Raw genomic sequence first — 17,948 nt, 5'->3', positions numbered from 1 at the left:
TTACAACCCCCCACCACCCAGGAACCGTCGCCTTGAGGTTGCAGACCCACGGGCACCAGGGTCCACATTAGGCTCTCCTCTGCTATTATCTACTAGATGACTCACCAGCACCTGGGACACATTGCACCTCGCTCCTTCTGGACAGGCATTCCTGCAGAGCTTGTGCGTTTCTTCCATCATTCAGCAAGCAGTCAGGCTTCTAGGTGCTCTAGGACAAGTTCACAGCTCTTCCAGCAAGAGTTGAGGCTCAGGTGAGGCACCCTCAGTTCTGAAAAGCTGGCTGTCAGACACCAGTTCTTATTGCATAGCAGTCCTCTTGTAAATGCTGCAGGGTACTCTATTTCATTGCCATGGAGTACTTAGGAATTAAACAAGTGATGTAGTGGGGTCCAATTTTTATGCTGCAAAATCAAGAAGGAGATATTTATCCCCTGTCTGTGGCTTCAAAACCAGTTTGGGGATTGTTCACTTTCGCATCCATTCCAAACTTCTTTACAGACACAGGGCCTGATTACAACTTTGGAGGAGGTGTTAAGCCGTACCAAAAGTGACGGATATACCACCAGCCGTATTGCGAGTTCCATAGGATATAATGGACTCGTAATACGGCTGGTGGTATATCCGTAACTTTTGGGACGGATTAACACCTTCCTCCAAAGTTGTAATCAGGCCCACAGCCTTTGTGTAGAGTGATGCTTCTAATGCCAGGGACAGGCTCCAGCCGCAGGACCCACAAAAGAGACACAAAGAGGTACTGGGTATCCGAAGCTGATTGTCTTCAACTAACTGAGGCTGTAACCAGGAAATAAAAGGGCAGGCCTCACCTAAAGGTTCCGCCCTCCTTGCATAAGAGACTGCAGCCCCTCCCTTCACCTCGACCAGCCATCAAATGGCAGCGTTCAGGAAGACTAACCAGCATCTCCTTAGCATAATCGGATTTCTAAAGGAGCCGTGGCTGCACTCTCCGCACACCAGTGTCTGGGTCTTTTCCCATCAGCAATCTACTTCCACTGTTTGCTTTGTCGCCCTAAGTGGGAAGGGTATGCCCAGACGTGGGTCCCGTGCTTCCCATGCCACTGGATTCAAGCTAGCCTGGCTGATGAGGGGTGAAACCCCGAAACCGGTCCCAGGATGCTTGTTTCCGGTCCAGTGAGGACCTGGCTTGGCAGTTCGGTCTGGACTGTTCCCATGAGGAACAGGGTCAAGACTGATTTGCATATGGCTGGGTCCAAACTGGGGTGGCATGGTGAGCAAAAGAACAATGGATTAAACCCAGATCTATGACTGGGGGTGAGTGTTTGACAATGTTCAGCATTCCGTCCATCACTTGTTGTTTTTGCTTTGTCGCCCTAAGTGGGAAGGGTATGCCCAGACGTGGGTCCCGTGCTTCCCATGCCACTGGATTCAAGCTAGCCTGGCTGATGAGGGGTGAAACCCCGAAACCGGTCCCAGGATGCTTGTTTCCGGTCCAGTGAGGACCTGGCTTGGCAGTTCGGTCTGGACTGTTCCCATGAGGAACAGGGTCAAGACTGATTTGCATATGGCTGGGTCCAAACTGGGGTGGCATGGTGAGCAAAAGAACGATGGATTAAACCCAGATCTATGACTGGGGGTGAGTGTTTGACAATGTTCAGCATTCCGTCCATCACTTGTTGTTTTTGCCCTGCAAAAACAACCCTCCCTTCAGCCTTGTGCAAATGCCTGGTCTGGGGTATCCAGAATGGATCCCATAGGCCTGAATTACTCTGGCTGGTTTATGATGGCACTGCAGATGTAGGATTCCTTCTAGTGTATGTGCAGTGTCTGAAAAAGTCTATGTGTGACCTTGCACAATAATGGACCTGTATCACCAAGAGACTAACAGCTGAGCAACTTCTCAGCAAAATGTGTATCACCGAGATAAGGGGGTCTTAGGTACTATGACATACAAACAGAGGCCATGAGAACAACCTAGTGAGTCTCAAGACAGGGTCCACTCACCTAAGCTCGAGCTGCTCCCTATTCCTTGATGTAAGATTGCAGAAAGAACCCAAATGCTGGGTCAAGGCTGGTTAAGTCTGGACGTGGGAGAAGAGCTCCAGCTTATACGCAATTTTGTAAAATTTACGGCCATTGTTTTTTGATACCCTACAGAATGCTAACTGTCCAAAGCTGCAGATGTCTTCTGGCTAGGGTCATTCCACCCATGATTAACACACCTTTTACATTCTCTCTAACGTGGGAAGGACCAGGTACGCTGATAAATAGCATATATTGAATTTTGCAATTTTATGATGCTTTATATGTTTGATCAGTTTTAATTAAATGCAAATAAAGATCTATTCATTCATCCATTCTTATGCTAATGGGGTGTATGCGTCCAGATATCTAGAGCTAAACCTATTCCACAACAATCCATGTTGTACTCCCTTAAGCACAGGGAAGGGGTCCTCTTTGAAGCAGCTGTGATTGAGTTTGGTTTCAGAATTTTCTTCTTATGTTGATTAATAGTCACTGTGCCTGTCCATCTACTGGTGGCTAGTGATGTATTGCCACTAAAAACATACATGATATATATACTCATATTGTGTTTCCTCTCTAGTTCACAGGCCTTTCCTCAAGAATCATGGTCATTTCAAGAGGCTACCTAAAATGGCATGGGCCGGGGAGCGCTGTGAGATCCTGTCTCGATTAAAGGTACTAAGTTCTCATTAATATTGGACAGTTGTTAGTGGATTTGGCCATGTGAGGCGTATCAACTACAGGGAAAGATTTTTTCTGGTAGAAGGAAATAAATATACACATTGCAAGGCTGTAACAGACAACTAGAGGAAAGATGAAAATATGTCTCACTTATGTTGATGTTTAAGCAACATATAGAAATCTTTGTCCAGTGTTGGTCAATATATACAAGATATTGAACATATTTACAGGTCGGGGGTTTATTATATAAAGGAACACGAAAACAGCTTAATGTCTTATGCATTTATTGAAATGGAAGAAGAGAGAAGAGGAAGCAGGATATATATATATATATATATATATATATATAGATATATATATATATATTCACTGAAAAAAACAAAGGTAACAGGGATGTTATAGTTAGGCTCCCATTTTAAATGAACAAAACCATAGAAATTCAGCTGTTATTGTGAGTTATTTCAAGTACCTATAACTCGTGCCATAAGGCAACTATGACATGTGCCCCCGCCATGCACAGCTTGCTCCTCAAAAGTTTTACTGCACTTATTACATGATATTATCAATGATGTTATCAAAGATGTCATGAGAGCTGCAATATGTGAGATAATTAGCAGGGTGAGAGTCACACGCCCCCTCCCGAAGCCTCTGTAGGCCGCAGGGGCTCCATCTCCCGGGCCTTCTTTTTTAATAAGGGGAAGGGGGCCCACTGACACCCTGCCCGAACCTCTTTTGAGCCCCAGAGATCCTATCCCCCTGCAGTGAAATTCTTAATGTTGGGCAGGAGGTTACGCAGCCCCTCCTCTCAAGCATCTATAAGCCCTTGGGCCAATATCACTGGTCTATTTTTTATTGTTTTTAAATAAAGGGGAGGGGTCATGCATCCCCCCTCCCCAAGCTCCTAGTGGCCCCTGGGACCCCGTACTCCAGATCCTTTTCTATTGTAAGTGGATGCCTCAGGGCCCACATGGGGCACCCACAAAACATAACGCTGGGGCCTTGGGGGGAGCCCCTGGACCCCCATGGCCCTATCTGGCTCCCCACCCAGCAGGTGCATTTGGAAGCTCTCCTCAGGTGGGAGCAGGCAAGTCCCTGCCTGTGCTCCTGCGGGCAGGGAATCTGTGCCACAGAAGTGGGCTCACCGAGACACAGTTGGTGGAGCCAGGCCCTTTATTAAACAACCCATCCCTGGGGGATGGAGTCTCCAGGGCCTTTAGCGGCATGCCCCTCTCCCCACCTTTTTAAAAAAGCTGGGGTTCCTAGGGCCTAAAATGGTGTTCGGGGGTGGGGGGAGTTCTAGTCACGTCCCCTCCCCAAATAATTTTAAAAAATGATGGGATGCCATTTCCTTTTTTTCCCCCACAATACTGTGGGCGTCTCACAGGATCACAGCAAAATCATCTGCATTTGTTTCATCTTTGGGGCCAGGGAGGATCTCTCTGGGAACCCTCCTACAAGGGCTGTGGTGAGGGCAGGGTATCCTACCCGGCTCCTTATGTTTTTAACTTGTAAAGAAATGCAGGACAGGGGACTAAGTGCCCGAATCCCATAATGACTACTAGAAACCTTTTGAGGGTTGAGCGCGCAAGTCCGTATTGTAATCTCTCTGTGGGCTTTTAACCACGTCCATGTCACGCCCTTCAGTTTCGTTGGATTGGAGCTTGTCTTTTAAAATTCGCTTGATTTCATTTGTGAAAGGCATGAATACGTCATGCCTTTTCCGTTGTTTAGCCCGCCTACACAGTACTGGTAAACTACTGACAACATACGAGGCTCCATGTTTTCCACATGGCTCCTGGACTACTTTTTCTTTTTATTTCCTACGCAGCGCGATCTCGCTGGGCAGTAGTCGATCGCTTTACATGACATCGACTGTGTTACATGGCTAATTGCATGACTGCCGATACGTTTGACTGCGAACAAACTTCTGTTTCCTTTTGTGTGCTCCCTCATGCTCATGGTGTGGCGCTTTAAATCTGCTCACTCATGTAAAATTACTTTTCATTTTCAATTTATGTGACAAGAAAAGTCCAGTTAGGACTTTACAACGCTAATAGCTCTAGGTCTAACAAATGCGAGACCAACTGCATTGCAAAACTTGTTCTTCATTTTGCTAGCAGTCAGTGAGAGCACTCACTCCCACTAGAGCGGGTCTCCCATGGGACCGAATTGCCCAATGGGAAAAAAGCCTTCTCGACGAGAACATTATATTTCTTTTAATTCGGTGCGAGGGAATGTCTTGAGAGTCCCTCAAACACAACCATCCAGATATACAATTATTTTTTTGACTTTATATCCCAAATATTATTGAACAGAGTTACACCAAATGTCAAAAAGTATGCTCTCTATTCCAAGATCTAAGTTTTTGCCAAATTTGGTGTAATTTAATTTAGCAGTTCTTGAGGTAGTGCTGTTCAAAAAAGTGTGTGGAAACTGCATGGGGATTTTGCATTTTGAGACCCCCTTTTTCTCAGCCTCCACTTGACGGATCACCCTGAAACTTTCCATGCACTAGCTAAAAAAGATCATTGTTTTGGAAAGTTTCGTAAAGATTCGCCAAACAGCGCTAAAGTTATTACTAGTACAAAAGAGGAACTTCCAATGGTAAGACTGACCTAACTAGAACTACCCACTGGTCGCCGCCGGTGGGTAATTTGTATGTAAAGGTTTAGTTAACTAATCAGCAGTTGTTTTAAAGTAATATATTGTTGGCTGCGAGAATAATATAAAAAAGGCATTCCAACAGGAAAATGTGTTCAGTAATTACTTTTCATACCAGAACAGTATTTTTATTTTCCTGCAAGAGAGAAAACACTCAAGGTGGTGTTGGCGCCATCTTATCTGATAATGTAAGACTAAGCATTTCCAGAGGGTTGGGGATGGTGTTGTCCTCAAACACACGTAATTAAATGTCTCCCTGCAGAGATTAGATAGACATCAAATAAATCGGTGTAGTCAAATAAGTCTCAAGAAGACTGAAGACCAGTAAAACGTAGAAGCCTTGAAGGTTTATTAAATAAAGTGCAATACAGTTGGTAAAACGATAGCAAGTCAAAATGCAGGATAAATAAATGTAGAGAAGAAGCAGAAGGATCAATCAAAATGCAGTAGAGTCCAACATGAAGTCGGGTCTCTGAATAAACTATTCAAAGTCCTAAGAAAGAGCAAGTGTCCGCTCTCAAAGCTCTCTAAAGGGTACTACTGGAAAAGGCAATACCCATCAACCTACCCAAAATGCTAACCTTCGACCAATCTTTCTCTATCATATTCAAGATAAAGTGTATAACATTCTCGCCTCTCCTCCATTGCTCTTCCTCACTCCCGCTTCTTCACGCCCGACTCCATAAACTCTTGCCATGCTTGTGTGTATCCGCTCCGTGTGTACTGCGCAAATGACCCAACAGCAACAGCCTCACATGCCAGTCTGGCACAATTCCTCTGGTTTTATTGCTATTTGGGTAGGGTGAAACAGTTTGAATGGGGTGGATGGGCGTAAGTTCACACTTGTGTGAAGGAAGCAGGTCAAAGGTTTCTACTTATGAAGTTAATACAATTCAGGATGTAGAGACTAGGTACAATGACATTGCATTGGGAGACTTGTGGCAGGGGGGCTTAGTGGTGTGGGGTAGGTCAGGGGATAATTTAGTGATGTGTAGTGAGGAATATTGTTTTGTCCTGTGGTTATACATTGTGATGTCCGCCTGTTTCATTAGAATTGCATTTTTCATACAAGTTGTCAGTCATGTGTTCTGCACCTTCTCACTCAAAGCACTGAAGAAAGATCAGGGGTGTGGAATTTAATAAAATATCTACTTGCCCATGGGACAGGTTGCTTCATAAATCTACTTGGCCTGTAAAAAAGTCAACTTGTCCCTTTGGTGCCTCATAGGTCGTGACAAATTATGTCAGCAATCTCAGTATATAAGAGCTCTAATTCTAGCCTCTTCGATTATGGCAGGGCTCATACTATAGTAGAGTATGATTACTAGCAATTCTCTTATTTTGCCATCTTTCCACAGATCTACATGCTGGGGCTAGAAGCTGCGGTAATAAATATTTCCATGGTTGGAATGCCCTTTTGAGTCCGTGCAAACGTACTAACTTGAATGTTTTGTGGGTTTTCATCAGCTCTTCTCTAATATTTTCCCATGCTAAGAAAATTTGGAAATTTACTCCTGACAAGGGCAGAAGTAAAACATCTCCAAGGGGTGGGAAAACCGTGATTGGAGGTAGACTGAACTTGTAAACACTCAACTATTTTAATAAGCAAATCTACAGAGGCATATCTAGTCTTGCTAAAATGCAGTTCACAAATATTCTCTAGGAGTGCAAAAATGGCCTACTTCTTTAAATTCTTGTGAATTCATCAAAGCTGTAAATCTGCACTAATGCAAGGATACATACCATGGGTGCACTTTTTTGACTTTCTTTTAAAATTGGGCCCCTAATTATATCGACCTTGCTTCACTGTGAGTGACAGTATTCTGCTCTTTCACAAGGAGCATATTGGCACACAAGTGCCTGGGACTACTGTGACAATGTCTGCTTTTTGAGACAAAAAAATACTTTTGCTTTTTGCCAATGTTTGTTATAACGGCGAGGGTCCAGCTGCTCCCGCAACAATAACGTTTTACAAACACTATGTCAAAACAAGACACACTTTAACAAAACCAAACGTCTGACCTTGAATGTCTGTCTTATTGGCTTTGCCAGTTCTTGTTTATTTTCATGTTTCCCATAATCTTGTTGAAACTGGTTACAATGATTTTCCATTATGACTATTTCTGGAAATACTAGAATGCATCAAAGAAATGGTACACAAATGTTCACAGTAGTTTAGCAAAATGTTTTTTTCCTAGTTGCATTTATGTGAACATTTTTTATTTTGAAAGCAAAAAAGCACCAATCTTACTTCCAAGCTTCTGCAAATATTTGTAGCTAATCAGAGAGCATTCTGGGAGCATTATATGTTAATAAAGCTCTCACTCTAACAATAAAAGCTTTGCATTAATGAACCATACATACAAGTTCGAAAAGCATTAACATATGGGACAAATATTACCTTAACTGCAGACAATGCTTTTCTCTTATAGATAATGTGATACGGTAAACTGACAGCCAAAGGGTGTGTGCTGCAGGGGGTTGGAGCTACATGCCCCAAGGACAAAATAAACATGAAAACATGTTGTTCTTGACCCCAAACAATATGTCCCGGACGTGGGGCCTTAGGAATTCCACATGCCTGCAGACACATGCTTCTTGCCACGGTACTGCTGAGGGTGTGGGAAGTCAGCTGTGCTTCAGGAGCTGGGACTGTGCCAGGTTTAAAATATCCCATCGCCTTCATACCAGGAAATTGTTTAATTCCCCTGAAGACCATGAGCACATCCAATTACTGCACACACTGATATCTAATAAGTCTTGTTAAGTGGGCATAGGGAGCCATCGCTGAAGCTGCACAGGCCCCGGGCACCGCGGTAGCATTGCTGTTGATTGGAGGTAACATTTACGGTAAACACCGGTTGCAGCATGCAAGGGCTGGGTGGAGGGAGGGTTCCCAAGACATGCTTGGTTTCCTGATTCACATTGTCTATTGATCAAAAATAAATCGAATCCTAACCTCTGCTAACACCAGAGATACAGACAGCTTAGAATATGAGCTACTTTCAAAAGCCCCATGAGAGGTCATCACTATGTAAATTCGTGACAGCATCATAGCTTAATTTGAAATGAAAGCTTTGTTGTCTTCATACGTTTTGATCATTCTGCATATAGAAATACACACAATCACATTTATGCTGTGACTATTAAAATAAAGGTGGCGCAAATATCGTGGGGCAGAATATTCTGTTTAAGATTTTGAGGACAAGAATATCATGAATGTAATTTTGAATGGGTAAGTACAGTTTTACTATATATAACTCAATATATATGTACCTTGACAATATAAATCTCATCAAGGTACGTAGATCTGGAGTTAAAAAAAAAAAAAAGTAAATTTATACTTACCTGTCTGCACTTACCTTCTTGATATTCTTGTCCTCAATATTTTTGACACAATATCTTGCCCACAGGGTACTTGAGTTTCCGATATTCGGTCAGTGGTCAAATACAGGACCATTAACACATGCGTTGCTTTAGTGATATGTCAAATTGCTTGTTACTGCCACTGTACAAGCTGTTGTGCTCAGGTTCTGCTTACACACATCTGTAGATGAATGTCACACATGAAAAAAAGCTTTACCCAGGCACCATCAGGACCACTGACCCAGCTTTGTCAAAGTAAAATTTCCAATGCAACATATTCCTAATTATGACCCATCTCAGGCTGCCCCTCTCATGTGCACTTTCTGCATGTCACTAAATAGGACCGGAGTCTCCTGGTGCCTCACTCGTAATTTGGAAAAGGCTACAAGGTGGGGCTGTGGCTGCCTGACCAGAAAAGGGGCCGACCACACACCATTAACTTCTTGTTGCACATGTGATTGGTCACAGAGATCTCTTCCTATTTACATTTCTGCAAAGTTTAGTGCATCAGTGATGTTTCCTTGTCCTCAAAAAAGAGCTTCAAGTATTGGAAGCAGAATGGTGTAAAAATTATTATTCCTCCTTTGGAAAGAAGTTCAAAGATGCCATTAATGTCTACCATGAAGTCATTGGAAAATGTTGTGCCGGGGAGGGTTTCCTGGCACTGAGCAGGCGTGCGTCTAAGCACAACTAGGGCCTAGAGGGACTACTCGAAAAGCCAGGTCTTCATCTTCAGCTTCCTTCAGATTTCAAGAAGTGAGGAGGAGGCTTTTAAGTGTAGCAGTAGGTTGTTTCACGCTTTAGGAGTGATGTAGTAGAAAGTTCGACTGCCGGATCTGGTAACATATATCAGGAGGTTGTGTGCCTCTGAAGATGTTCGGAGCACCAGGGCATTTTCCTGATTGTGAACTACCTAGCAGAATCACTGAATGTCAGAGTGGCAGAACTGAAAATGCACCATGTGGCAGATCATGAGTGGTGTCTACATCCCAAGGTGCCACAGTGTGTGTTCCAACATTGGGGAGAACCCAGGCTAGATCTTTTCACCACTGCTAAGGACACAGTGTCAAAGGTTTCGCATGTTGAATTTTCTGCAAGAACAGTCATTAAAATTTGCATTCTAACTGGCATGGAACTTATGACTCCTGTACATCTTCCCATCCCTGTTTCGCCTGCCCCAAGTTCTTTAAAAAAGATGAAGAACGACTAGGCCCAAGTCATGCTTGTGGTTGTGGAGTGGGCCAGGGGTGTGTGGTACTGGGACCTTCTCTGCATGAGCTCTGAACTTCTTCCTCAATAACACGCCACAGTACTCCACCCACATTGACGCTTGCATTCATTGAAATAGAACAGCGTCAATTGACTGTGTTTGATTTGCTGCCTGAAGTGGTGGATATCATTCTTGCTGCCAGGCACCCTTTCACGAAATCCATTTAAGCCGCGACTTGGGACGAATGTGTGGCTTAGTTAGGCATTCATCAAACTGACCCCTTACAAGCTTAGCTTTCATACATCCTTTTGCTTGTCTTATCCCTCGCCCAGCAATACCTTCCAATGGGTGATATTAAAAATTATTTGTCACCCCTTTCGGCCTTTCCATGTTTGCTGGTCCAACAGTCCTTGTTAAAATCCCTCTTCTTCTATTGGTCTATTGTTGTCACGTTTTGTGCCCATCTAGTATAGCAAGCAGCATGGTGCGGTGGGTCAGTCCAGTCAATGACTAACTTCAGTGAGTGACGCCATTCTGATCTTTCACTAGGAGCACATCCACACTCAAAGTTCTCTCTGTGCCAGAGACTACTACAGCAATGAGTGCTTTTTGAAGCCAAACATGTATTGGACTTTTGGCCTTTTTTGAAAAAAAAATATGAACCAGGGCCCAGCACCTTCCCCAACAATAAAGTTCTGCACAGTCGTATTTATGACAATGGACCCACCTCAGTACCACAAGGATGTGCTCATCTTAGAAACTTGCCTCTTGCCAGGGATCGCTGCTGTATGTGTGTGAATTTGCAGGGTCTTTCCTGAGGGTCCTCTTGAATGCCATATGATGTGAAGGCCACCTCATTGTGAAAGGTGGAGGTCTGTGATAATTATGGCCTATATCCAAAGTCGTGAAATAACCTTTAGTTTTACGCCTGGCTTCTTGGAGGGGTGATGGCCTGCAGTGATCTATACCTTCACTTCCTCTTCCGGATCTGAGAAAGCATATGCTCACCAGTCCTATGTAGCAAGCACGAGAGGCATCCTGGCCTGCTACGTGCTTGAGAAGGAGCTCATGATATGGGTCTACTTGTGCGAAGCTTGCTTTGAGCACTTCATCTGATTCTTGATAGTTGTACTCTTCCCTCTTGTTGCACACCATCCACACCTACATGAGTAGGAGAGTCCTCACCTGCAGACTGCAGTAGGAGCGATGTTTTACTAACCCATCCATGTCCTTTGTTGCTGCAAACATTATGGCCAGTTTCATGAGCATGAACAATGCAATGCAGGTGGGTTCTGCCAAGTTTATGGGAATTCCCCAGGGGACAGGACCTCTGAATTGCATGACAAAATGATCACAGACACTATATTGATCAAACCACTACATTGCTTTTTAAATCAGGTGTAAGTGGATACTGAGTTAAAAATAGTAAACACATACTTGCCCTACGGTGTAATGGTAGACGCGGTGGCGTATTTGCAGGTCAGTATAGTTGACCTCAACATAGTGAAATACAAACTTTGACCAGACACTGTGGACAGGCAGCCAGGTACAATGCTCGCCATGAATGCCCAGCCCGACCATCATCATCACCAGCTTTTAGATTCTCTCTGCTGGTGAGCATGTGCATTGATGTGAGGGCGGCGGGTGCACAGTGTGTTTAATGATGCAGTCTCTTTCTGCAAAGCCACATAGTGCCAGGGTCGGACTGAGACATAAAGTAGGCCCAGGCACCAATTAAAAATGGCCTCCATTGGTGAATTTAATAGCAAAAAAAGTGGATGATATGTGGATCAGGGCAGTGTTAAACTTGGAAACAGGCGCTGTCTAGTTGTTTTTCAAGGTATGGGAGACTGCGTGCACTTGTGCTGGCTTGCAGGCAATGCATGTGGTAATATCAGAGAAATGAAAAGTAAAAACCGTCCCACCAAACCATAGAGCAGACCTGCAAACATGTAACAAACAGCCCATACACTGATCTGTGAGACCAGGCCTTCGGGCACTGCCAGATTACCCTATAGGCCAGTCCAACACTGCATAGGTCCAGGGCCAGCTGTAGGGCTGGTGGCACCCAGTGTGGCAATCCTTTTTTGGCTCCTCCGCCCATAACCTCCTCTTGCGATTCCCTCACAACCACCCAGCAAAAGTGCCCCTCATATCTCCATAGCCCCCCTCACACACACATTTCACTTGTTTTAGAGTGCAGGTAAAGGTTGGCTTTACTAATCCACTCAGCTATTCACATAAAATACAGATCTGTTCTTTGCAGCAGGCACATTAACCCTCTGCTGTACTTCATGGCGAGTCAAAACTGCCACTGATCAAAACTCTCTCTCTCTTTAGCAGGAACATTAATCATAAGAGTTACCTTGACATTTTTATTGCTGCCTGAAAGCTGAACGCACAAGAAACTGCAACAGGTGCTTTTAAATCATAAGATATTGCTAAACACAGCGCGCAATGCAGCTGCACCGTCCTAAAGCCGACCCAGCATATGGCCACCCTTACACTTGGACCTCACCTGGCACCCCTGCGGCTTGCATTTCGTGTTTCCTGCAGTGCTTAATTTGTGCTTATTATTTCCGGTGCTGAGCACCGGCACTTATTTGTGAGGTCCGGGGCTTATTCTTATGCCTCAAGCATTTGCTGCGAGCAATCGACACATATGTGAAAGAAGGAAAAACTAAAAAGCGTCATAAAGGGAGAAAGTAGAAAGTTGCAGGATGAGCTGAGGGGTGGGGGTGGCCGTAAATGGATTGAAGAGGCCCGAGATGGCTTCAGGATTAGCTGCCTCAGTATTCAGTGCTGGCAGATTTAATTACAGCAGCCTCGTGTTTAAGAGAAGCGCTTTGAGCACCGGTACCTCCTAATTCACAAATTAAGCCCTGGTTTCCTGGCCAAGTTGTTCCAGAGTGGGACAGCACAGATGTTCACCGCATAACACTCATCATACCATTGTCAGGCTAAAGTTTCTGCTAGAAGTTGTCGACCCAACGGATCCGGGCGCCCCAGGTCCGCCATTTGCAGGTGCCAGGGAAAAATCAATATTGCGGCTGGTGCACTTAGTGCAGGACTGCACCGGGGACCTAACTGTGCAGTTAGTGCGCTTCCCATCAAATACAGCTATTTGATGTAAGCGTATTAATATTTCATTGGATGAACAAATAGTTCCCTGCTGTGTGATTCAGCCATCTTGACAAAGAAAGCCTGGCTACCGAATCTTCGTCATCGAGTTAATGTGTCAAAGGGAGATTTCCACAGGGATCACAGCCCTTCCAATGCTGCAAGAACTTTCAGCGCCAAGACTGAACAACTGAAGAAACCTCCTGTTTGTTTTTTAATCCATTCTACTGGGCGGGTTGTTTACTCAAGGAAGACGGTGAAATTGTGCAAAGCCTTGACTCTGGTTGTTGCAATAGCAGGCCCTAAATTAAACAACATCTAAAGCAAATACGCGCTCTGCTTTAACGAACTTAAACCTGTGCATATTTCTCAATGGTTCATTTTATTGAGAACTTAAACGTCAGAATTAAATAATTCAATATGGACACCATGCCATCACGGAGGGCATTGCCTCTCTCTCTCCACATCACCTCCTCCCAGTGAAGCGAAGCTGCAATTAAACTCAAAGACGTTTTAAGGCGTGGGCAAGGTGGGCTCTGGCCCAGGGCCCCCGACATTCAAGGGACCCCCTGCAAAAACCAGCTGAGCTCTGTAGACAGTCTTGTCCTGGAGATATTGTTTACTTCTTAAAGGGATTGTTTTAAATATAGTTTTACTTTAATTTATTTTTAATGTGGATATGTGTGAGTCTATTACATACCTTTTGCACAGAGATGATATTTTTTCATGCACCCTCCATAAAAACGTTTCTTTTAGATCAAAAGAGGACCTCACATTTGAGAAATGGGAGTGGGTCACAGAGATAATTTGCAGTAATTTTAGTGAGCTGCTGGTGTGTTACAATATTGAAAACATACCTCACTCTGTGAATTTTAGATGTGAACATATTTTGAATTTGGAGTTCGTGCCTGTGCATGTCAGTGTCCTGGCCAAAGAGGGCATAAAAGAGTTGAACCTGGATCATAAATTCAAAACTGTTCCAAACAGGGCCCCCCTAAATATGTTTGGCCCACGTCCCCCAAAATCCTTAAAATGTTATCTGTTCGAGTTTGGTGTGATCAAACAGATATCATGAGATAGCATGAGTTAGTAATTTGTTTTGGATATTAACCGCACAATTTTAGTAGTTTTTGTTTTTTACCAGTTGTATATAGCGCTGAGAACATAAAGGTAAGGGAGCGCTTTACACAGAACAGCAGTGACATAGGCCGTACAGATTACACACACTAGATGGTCGATGCAGGGAGAATTAGAAGCTGGGAGGAGGGCAGTGAGAACTGGTAATAAGTAAAGATTTGAAGAGAGTGGGCAGGTGCAGGGGTGCAGCTTGGTCACTAAGATTGAAGGGGGTTGCGAGGTTCAGATTTCCCAACAATCACACAGGCATATAACGTCAGAATACATTATACGAGAAGCGAGGCACACGGAAGGGGCTTAAGGGGCAGTGGAAACAGAGACAAATGCAAATTGGTCAGGGTACTAAATGAGAGAAAACAGAAGGGGCAAAAGAATGCTTTTTACCATGTACCAAAGGCAAATTGTTACTCGGTAAATTGTTATCGAATTGCATTTTGCTTTTGCAGTTCGGTATTAGGAAGGGGCGTGTCTTAGGACGTCCTTTCCTAATACCGAATCGCAGAGCTGTGTGTGAGTGTTTTGCGACTGAAATACGGTCTCAAAGCATTCACATTTTACCGACTCCTTGAAGGAGGTGATAACCAATCAGAAATGGGGATGGGTCCCCATGGGCCCCCTTCCCCTCTGTGAATGTGGGCGTCGACAATTTTTAAGAGCAGGCAGTGGTTTTCTGGCCCCTGGCCCACTGCCTGCTCTTAAAAAATGAAAAGAAAACTTTTCATTTTATTTTTTTGTAATGTATCCTGTTTTCCTTTAAGGAAAATGGGCTGCATTACAAAACAATTGCGCCATTGAAAAAGCAATCACAGACATGGTAGTCTGCTGACCCGAGGAGGCCACCATTCCTGTGATTGTAGCCATTCCCAATGAGTCACAAATTGCGAGCTGCCTCATGAATATTCATGAAGCAGGTCTAATTGCGACCCAATGGGAATCGCAAACAGTGTTAAACACACTGCAGTACATTGCAGTTTTAGAGTACCTAACAGCGAACCGCTAAAATCCACTATTGGGAAATTGCAAACCCGCAATTTTGTACATCTTGCCCAATATTTTGTAAAATAACCAATATTTTTGAAGACATTCAAAGCAGAGAGGGAGAACATGTGTGTGTGTGCGTGTCTATGTCTGTGTAAAAAATTCCTTGTGAAATCCACAAGCATCACATTATACCCAACTGAATGCATCTGTACCCAACTATTTTCCAGAAAATACACTTATTAGCAGGGTGTAATACTCCAAACAGCCCCACTGAAGCTAGGCCCCTGCTTTCTGAAACAGAGAGAGGGAGAGAATGTGTGTTTGTTTGTTGCGGTGTATTTAAGAATTCTTGGTGAAATCTGACAGACACCTCACCATACCCGAATGAAAGCACCTGCACTCAACTGTTTATCTCAAAATACATTTATTACTGGGGTGTAACACCCCTCCTGAAGCTATGCCCCTGGGTGGAGCAGGAAGGGCAAAAAGGCAGAGTGGGATAGAGGAGGAGAGGAAAGTGAGCACTGGAGAGTAGGTGAGAGGGATAGAGAGAGAGAGTAACAAGAAATAAGGGTGAAGGAGGCACAGTGGAGGTAAGGTAGAACGGGAGACGAGTGATAGGGTAGGATGGGGAGTGAGGGGGAAGAGGGCAACATAAGAGGAGTGAGTGAGAGTTGGAGAGAGAGCAGAGGGAGAATGATCAGGGAATCTAAGTGAGGGCAAGGACGTGGTACTGGGAGAGAGACAGCAGTAGGGGGAGAATGGAAGTGAGAGCAGAGCAGGAAGTGGGAGGGGAAGTGGAGCGAGAACAAAGAGTTGGAGAGAGAACAGATAGGGAAAGGGCAGGAAGTATACAGAGAGGCCAGAGAAGGTGCGCTGGAAGGTAAATACACAGAGCGAGAAAGAGAGAAGAAATGTAGGAAGAGAATGAAAACAGTAGCATCCATGAGGGCACGGAAGCGTCTCCCTCTGCCCAAAGTGAGCCATGGGTGAAAAAATTAAATGGTAATGAAATTATTTCATTGTAATTTTATTTTTTTACCTATGTGCATGCCGCAGTGCCCCGAGCCAAGAGACACGTGGGGGTGTCCTGTGCTGTCGATTGGCAGGATGGAGGACTGGAGCAGTGGCTGGCTGCTCCAAAGTGCGCATGTCAGTTTGGCCTGCTGTTTTGGGACATCCAGCCTGAAATGCGCACTTTAAAGCTCTCCAACCCTTTCTTGATTGCTGTTGTAGCCAACTTTGTTTCCAGCTCTGTCGTTATTTTCACACTTTTACTCCTCTTCCTGTTTGACCGACATTTTACATATAACCTGGGAAGAGTTATCTTACTGGTCTGTAGCTTCCCCTACACATGATTCACTAGTTAACTGTCTCGTCGCCCAGACCTGCACTTCTGTAGACATTTGGTCAACTGCATTCATACTCCAGAGATAGTGGACTATCAAACATTACACACCCATTTCCTGTTGTGAACACTTTAAATATTGAAGTAGTTGCACCTCTATTTGTGATGTAGATCCTCTGGTAAGTCTGTTCCACCTGAAACAGAGCCTTTGCACTCTACAGGTTTGTTTACGGAGGCTGTGGGATGAGAATTGTGGGCATTGTGGGGCTGGTTAGTGGGTATGGGAGATCTCATTCTCTCGCCCATGTCATTCTGCTGGTGGGAGAGCTTCGGAAATCTCAGTCTCTTCCACTCTTTTGTTGTGACGCTGGTTTGTGAGTAAATTAAATGTCAGTCTCTCATGTGTGAGCACAGGAGATCTCAATCTCTCTGCTCTTTCATTTTGCTGCTGGTGGGAGAGCTCTGGAGAGCTCAATCTCTCCCACTCTTGTTTTTGTCCTCATATCACAGAGCAAGCAATTACTTCTGGCACAGACCCAATCGATATCGTACACAAACCTAGTGCCAAATGGTTGCCAAGGCCACAGAGACGCGCTACAAGGCCCAAAGCGTATTGGTACCCCAGTGTAATCATAGGACTGCCTGATGTTACGTGTCTATCCTTCCTTCCAAACTCAAAAGCCATCCCAGATAGTATCAGCTCCTCTAATTCCCTCTCCAATATCCAATTTGCAAGTCCGGTAAAGGACCTTTAAACATATCTCCCTAGAGGGGGCTATGAGATTATGCCAGTTCTTTATTTTTAATATGTTTTTATTGGCATTTCAACACCATACACTTCCTCAGTAAAGGCAACATTACCAACCCTCCACATCCCATTGTACACCAGATGCCGTCAAATCCATTCAGATCACAACATAAAACATCAAGAGGCAAAAAAGGCAATAACCACCCGCACCCTTCCCAGATTGAAAGTCTCAGCTGCCCTGAAGAATTAAAAACTGGCCGATGGGTATAAGCCACCGAAGGTGATACAGCCCCCTCCCGCCAGCTGGCCATGGCCATGGCCATGGTTCGAGCTATATGTGCAAAGGGCCATACCTCCAGCTCCAGTGCATAATGTGCCAAAGGGAGCACCACACACACTGCCCGTTCCAGAGCCTGCACACCAGTCTCAAGACATGTGGCATCCTCCCCGCCATTCTGTTGCCACACAGCAGTAGGGACCCCAGATCATATTAAGCCAGCTTTTACAGATTTCCCTTCTAGTGATGAACAACAGATAGAACAGGAGTGACCATTGTGCAACATCCAGGCAATTGTGTTTTGAGATAACTACCCCAAACAAAACCGGTATGGGATTGACCACAATAGCGACTCCAAAGATACCGGCTTCCTCTCATTGTCCGAGAAGTTAAAAAACGAGATGCAGGAGAAGCACAT

The 17,948-nt window shown here is 44.5% G+C and overlaps 1 protein-coding gene across 2 annotated transcripts in view; it reads left to right on the top strand.

The window, feature by feature from the left end:
• LOC138249772 (P2Y purinoceptor 3-like) overlaps positions 1 to 17,948 on the top strand; it is a 223,502-nt gene that overhangs the window by 148,412 nt on the left and 57,142 nt on the right. For both annotated transcript variants that reach the window (XM_069203844.1, XM_069203846.1), the window contains one exon: positions 2,582 to 2,676. The gene's annotated coding sequence lies outside the window, so the exon portion shown is untranslated. The remainder of the gene's footprint in view (positions 1 to 2,581; positions 2,677 to 17,948) is intronic.

The sequence above is a fragment of the Pleurodeles waltl genome, chromosome 8, assembly GCF_031143425.1.
Source record: "Pleurodeles waltl isolate 20211129_DDA chromosome 8, aPleWal1.hap1.20221129, whole genome shotgun sequence".
Lineage (NCBI taxonomy): Eukaryota > Metazoa > Chordata > Amphibia > Caudata > Salamandridae > Pleurodeles > Pleurodeles waltl.
The sequence above is the reverse complement of the archived record's forward strand: the minus strand, read 5'-3'. Positions and strand labels throughout refer to the sequence as shown.